The sequence below is a fragment of the Mangifera indica genome, chromosome 8, assembly GCF_011075055.1.
Source record: "Mangifera indica cultivar Alphonso chromosome 8, CATAS_Mindica_2.1, whole genome shotgun sequence".
Taxonomy (NCBI): Eukaryota; Viridiplantae; Streptophyta; class Magnoliopsida; order Sapindales; family Anacardiaceae; genus Mangifera; species Mangifera indica.
Window position 1 is genome coordinate 13,709,765 of NC_058144.1, and position 7,033 is coordinate 13,716,797.

Genomic DNA, 7,033 nt, shown 5'->3' on the forward strand with positions numbered 1-7,033 from the left:
GTCCTCGTCAAATCCTAAATTGACCTTTAAAGTAACAGGTTTTTATTGGTTCATTGTATGTAAATTTGTCAAAGACAAAAGTTTGCATATATTCTATGAATATTGTATACATCGACGCAAAACATTTCTATCCATCAATTATATATTTATGGATGAATTAGAGAATTTCTTATTTGTTGAAAGAAAAGAGGCAACTAGCAATGAAATGTTGCAATATGCTGCACTCGAACAAGTTGGCCACATCTGATGTTGCACTCAAATTCCCAAGCCACAACTTTGATTAAACATCATCACCATTCACATGTTAAGCTTGATTAACAATAATTAAATCTAGATTATATGATATAATGAACCACAACGGCAAGTGTTGATGGTAAAATCCACCCATGAGATGAATGTATTCTACATAAGCAATAATCAACAAAATGAGATTTTGACGGTGTATTGACTTATCGATGGGAAGTCTACATCCATTACTTTATATAATTATGTTGTTCATATAACAATAAAAAGGAATTGTTATATAATTCCACGAGTAGATCTTATCTAAATCATAATACATTCAACTAGATATTTAAAAAAATTTATTAATTATACTATTACTTAAAAATAGTAAATAATTGTTATTTTATAAAAGTAGCTAATAGAGATTGAATGTAGTTAATCAACTGATGGAATGGACTCACTTTTCCACCCATTTTAAAATACAAGGACTTCTATATGTATTCCAAATCAACATGTAAATAGATGACATGCTTACTACATAATGCTCGCATAACTAATCAATCACTTAAGTTATAACTAAACATGTCTCTATTATTATCATAAGGGAAATTATTAAAAATAGACAAAATTAAAGGGGTCTAAGCAAAATTGTCCAAAAAATCCAAGTTTAAGCAAAAATGCCCAGGTTTTGTAAAATGACGAAACTGCCCCCATATATAAACACAGCAAATTTTCACTGTGCAATTCAAAGAAAACCCCACCTCCCACTGCAATCCCACGGCAAACGTCATTTCGGCCGATTTTCTTGCTTTCCGGCAACTGAAAATGGCAAAGAAGGTTAGTATATCTCCCGTAATCTTGTTTGGATCAAGTTATTGCTCATATTATTGAGATTTGATTGAGATTTTTGGGTTTGAAATTTTAGGGTTTACGGTTTGAATAATGCTTAAAATGTTTTGATTCTTGGTTGTTTTCGTTGAATTGATTGAGGGATTTTGTGTTATACAACTGTAGATTTGATTTTCGTAAAAATCAGAGGCCGAAAATGGTTGCTGAAAGGATCGGCAGTTTTGCCGTGGGAACAGCGTTTCCCACGGCAAACAATTTATCCCACGGCAGTTGAATTGACCATGAGTTGGGGGGGGGGGGGGTAAAGTGGCTTTTTTAAAATATTGGGGTGTCGGGGAAATCATTAGCCCACGTCAGGTTTTTATGAAATTTCCCACGTGGTCGTGGGAAAGACAAAATGACGAAACTGCCCCTCTTTATAAGCACAGCAAAAAATTCATTTCTTCCCACGGCAATCTTCGTTTTCACTGTGCCTTTCAACTGAAAATTCCAAAGTTTCCCACCTCCCACGTCAATCCCACGGCAAACGTCATTTCCGTCGATTTTCTTGCTTCCGGCAACCGCAAATGGCAAAGAAGGTTAGTATATCTCTCATAATCTTGTTTGGATTAAGTTATTACTCATATTATTGAGATTTGGTTGAGATTTTTGGGTTTGAAATTTTAGTGTTTACGGTTTGAACAATGCTTAAAATGTTTCGATTTTTGGTTGTTTTCGTTGAATTGATTGAGGGGTTTTGTGTTATACAACGTGTAGATTTGATTTATGTGAAAATCGGAGGTCGAAACGACCAAAATTCGGTCGAAAATAGCTGCCGAATGGATCGGCAGTCTTGCCGTGGGAACAGTGTTTCCCACGGCAGCGTATTGAGCATGGGTTAGTGGGGGGGTAAAGTGGCTTTTTTAAAATGTTGGGGAGCCGGATGATATTCATTAAAACACAATGGTTTTTTTGGAAATTTGTCATATAACAGTGGACCTTTTTAATTAAGGAATATTCATGAGGGGGTAAATTGAGATTTTTCTTATCTAGGGTTTCTGATCGTGTAGTTTTCGAATTTTATATCCGTTTTTTCTGTTTTAGGGCTTTTCTATATGTATTTTTCAAATTTGAAATTCGAGTTTTCGAATTTTGATGCTTTTTGACACAATTTATGATGTAATGACGTAATTTCAACTTAATATTTCGATTTTTTCGTTTATAGGATATATTGATTCGTGTTTTTGAATTTCAATTGCGTTTTTCCATATTTTGTCTTTTGATGATATATCGATTCGTTTTTTTCAAATTTTCAAATGATTTTTCGGTTAGCGACATTCATAGGTATTTCAACTGATAGAGTTCGAATTTCAAATCCGTTTTTTCGATTTTCCCCTTGTTAGGATAAATCGAGTCTTCTTTTCAACTTATCTAACGATTTTTCAATTGTTCACATTCTATGTTATTTTATCGTATAGATTTCGAATTTCATTTTCGTTTTATCAAATTAAGGTATTTCAACTTCTAGAATTCGAATTTCAGTTCCGTTTTTTCGAATTTCACAATTTTAGGATATATCGATTCGTATTTTCAAGAATTCTGATCGATTTTTTGATTATCGTCACTTTAAGGTATTTCAACGTATAGAATTCGAATTTCAGTTCCGTTTTTCCGAATTTCACCATTTTAGGATATATCGATTCGTATTTTTAAGATTTACAAATGATTTTTCGATTATCGTCACGTTAAGGTATTTCAACTTCTAGAATTCGAATTTCAGTTCTGTTTTTTCTAATTTCACCATTTCAGGATATATCGATTTGTATTTTCAAGAATTTCGATCAATTTTTTTATTATCGTCACTTTAAGGTATTTCAACGTATAGAATTCGAATTTTAGTTTCGTTTTTTCGAATTTCACCATTTTAGGATATATCGATTCGTATTTTTAAGATTTCTGAAAGATTTTTTTATTATCGTGACTTTAAGGTATTTCAACTTGTAGAATTCAAATTTCAGTTCCGTTTTTTCGAATATCACAATTTCAGGATATATCGATTCGTTATTTTCAAGATTTTCGATCGATTTTTCGATTATCGTGACTTTAAGGTATTTCAACGTATAGAATTCGAATTTCAATTCTTTTTTTCGAATTTCACCATTTCAGGATATATCAATTTGTATTTTCAAGATTTCCATTCAATTTTTCGATTCTCGTCACTTTAAGGTATTTCAACATATAGAATTCGAATTTCAGCTTCGTTTTTCTGAATTTCAACATTTTAGGATATATCGATTATTATTTTCAAGATTTTCGAAAGATTTTTCAATTATCGTGACTTTAAGGTATTTCAACGTATAGAATTTGAATTTCAATTCCGTTTTTTCGAATTTTACCATTTCAGGATATATCGATTCGTATTTTCAAGATCTCCTAACGATTTTTCAATTATGGTCACTTTAAGGTATTTCAACGTATAGAATTCGAATTTCAGTTCCATTTTTCTGAATTTCACCATTTTAGGATATATCGATTCGTATTTTCAAGATTTTTGAAAGATTTTTCAATTATCGTGACTTTAAGGTATTTCAACGTATAGAATTTAAATTTCAATTCCGTTTTTTTGAATTTTACCATTTCAGGATATATCGATTCGTATTTTCAAGATCTCCTAACGATTTTTCAATTATCGTCACTTTAAGGTATTTCAACGTATAGAATTCGAATTTTAGTTCTATTTTTCTGAATTTCACCATTTTAGGATATATCGATTCGTATTTTCAAGATTTTCGAAAGATTTTTCAATTATCGTGACTTTAAGGTATTTCAACGTATAGAATTCGAATTTCAGTTCCGTTTTTTCGAATTTCACCATTTTAGAATATATCGATTCGTATTTTCAAGATTTCCATTCGATTTTTCAATTATCGTCACTTTAAGGTATTTCAACGTATAAATTTTGAATTTCAGTTTCGTTTTTTCTATTTTTCGTCATTTCATGATAACTTGATTTATATTTTGTTATTTTCGATCGATTTTTCGATTGTTATTTGTTAAGTTTTGTCATTCTAGGGTATTTGAACGTATAGAACTCGAATTTCAATTCTTATTTGTTAAGCTTTGTCATTTCCTTTTTGATTATTTGATATTTCTCATCTTTTTATGTTTTTTCCACTAATACATTTGTTTACATATTTATTTTTATGAATGTCTAATAAATTTTTAAAATTGTTACAGGATATTTCTCGCAAAAGAAGAAGGGTTGACAGCAAGCTGCGCAATCTTGACGAGTCCAGACACTTCCGGGTAGATGCGATATCTCGTGCACAACGTACCGCATTATCTCAGATTTCTTCTACATTGACCCCGGGTCAGTTGCGCCTATTTGAGAGGACATGTTTCGGGTCTCTCCTTCGTTTACCCAAAACCAAATTCGTCGGGATATTGGTTCGTGCATTCCTACTACGACAGCTACATCCATCCTTTGCCAGAGATGAGTTTTGGTTTAGGGTTGATGTGAGATTTAGCACGTTTGAGTTTGCATTGGTGACAGGGCTTTCGTTTAGCCGACGGACTGATGTTTCTTCATATATTCCTTGCTCCTTCGAACATAGGATCAGGGATACATACTTTCGCGGGTGTCCAAAGGTGCAGTATCACGACATTGAGCGTGTCTTCTTGTCGAGGCCATGGAGGGATGATGATATTAACGCTGTCAAGATGGCCTTGTTGTATATTTTTCATATGATTTTGTTGGGGAATGATCGACGAAAGAAGGTGTCCACGGATTACTTACAGTTAGTTGATCATTTGGACGAGTTTAATTCCTACCCCTAGGGCGTTGTTGTGTGGCAAATGACATACGATTCTATGTCACAGGTGAGTGAGAGAGTCTGTTCCGGACGAATGCCTGAAATCCGTAAATACGACCTTTACGGATTTTCTTTCACATTTCAGGTAAGTTTTATATTATTATTTCCATTTATTAATTGACAAAAATATAAATTGATTTATTTACATCGTAAATGATTATATTACAGTACTAGATATATAAGACTCTAGAGACGTTACATGATTGGATTAACCTTGTCCATCCCTATTCGTCCACGTGGATGTTGAGGTGGCATACGCGAGACATCCCTGGTTGGACTCATATAGGTCATATTTTCACTGGTGATCCGGTATGTACTAGTTAATTAATAAGTCGACTAATTCATTATATGTTACAATTATTTTGACTTATATATCTTCATCATTAGGAGGATGTCACATTCTCTCTTCGTGCATCAGCGATCGAGTAGGGTTTAGCGTGGTACGCTGAGATTCATGAGTACACCGGTTTACCAGATGATGATTCCTTCTCATCTTCTTCTGTTCTAACCACGACTAGAGACGGGGCTTTTCCATCCTCGGAACCTTCAAATGTACCCGTCGAGACTTCTGAGACACATGAAGACCCTATTCGGCCTCCTGTTGTTCAGAGCCCACAGACGACAGACCATCCTAGAGTGGAGGACTGCACTACTTATCATACCACCAAGCAGTGTTCCCCATTCATGTCACCCAATATTTCTACATCAGATGCTACATTAGCGCACTGGGGTGCTACGATTTTACGTGAGATATCGAGTTTTCGCGACGATATCTCTACTCAGATGTCTTGATTACGTGACGATATCTCTTCTCAAATGACTCGATTAGAGGATCATATGACTCGTTTGGAGGACATCGTCACGCGTACATATCCAGCCCCCGTCGCTGAGGTTGTAAAACTACTTCTATTTTATTACTTATATAAAATGTCAACAGTGTTATTGTTTTGATAACTATTATTACATTCGTACAGGAGAGGGACGACGTTATTGGGATGACCTCCCCCATTGATACCGCAATACCATCCCATCAGTCACATGAGGTACGTATGTAATTTCAAATTTATATTTAATGTCTCAATGTTGTTATTATATTACAATATCGTTATATATAAAATGTCACTGAATAGATTTAATATTACTATTATCTTAAGGTAGTCGACAGGATAGGGCACCGGTTGACCCTTCGGTGACTTCACCGATCCGATCTGAGGTATGTCACTTATCATTATAACTTAATTTTTAATACTATTTTGTTATCGATTAATTCATAGTATATATTTGTATAGGGTCTTCGTCATGAGGAGGGTTTACCGATCAGATCTCCTATCGCTTTAGATCGTCCACTGGAGGTATTAAAATTATTGTTCATATGATATTTTATATTAAATATCATTAACCATTTTTTCCTTTTGATGCATATAGGGACTCGACATTGACATATCATCGATCAAAGGTTATCTCCGAATACCTTCCCCAGAAGTTCAGGTTATGGGGATTTAAGAAATATCATTGATCAATTTGTCTTTAATATTATATATTTTTTTAAATGATGTTTTGTCTCTTTTTCAGGACGAGCAACTCTGGTTACTTGCTGATATCCCGAGCTAGACAAAAAAGCTTGTGGATATTAGTTCACAGGAGAAAGACTTTCAGGAGGATGTTTCTGAGACCATTCACATTGAGGTTTGTCAATTATAATTACTAAATAAATATAATTGATAAATATATGTCACTAAGATGTTTTAATATATAATTATGTAGTCTGTCGACGGAGCACGCGTTGTTGACTTGACCGTTTCTCAGGATTCTCCGGTTAAACCTCCTCCCGCATACATAGAGAAGGTAATATAAATCGAATAATGTGTATGTTTTTGTTGAATGAAATAATAAATTAATATTTTTTGTAACATGCAGTTGGTTCGTACAGCACGTGGTCAGATCGTCCGGAAGGGTCCACTGGTTCGTACCCCGTATACAAATCCACTCAAAGGGAGGGCGAAACAGCAACTCAGAACGATTCCATCCTCTACGCCAGACCATGAGGAATCTTTCCTCACATGGTATACCAGAGCTGCGGCTTCTAACACACATGATGTGTACTTTAT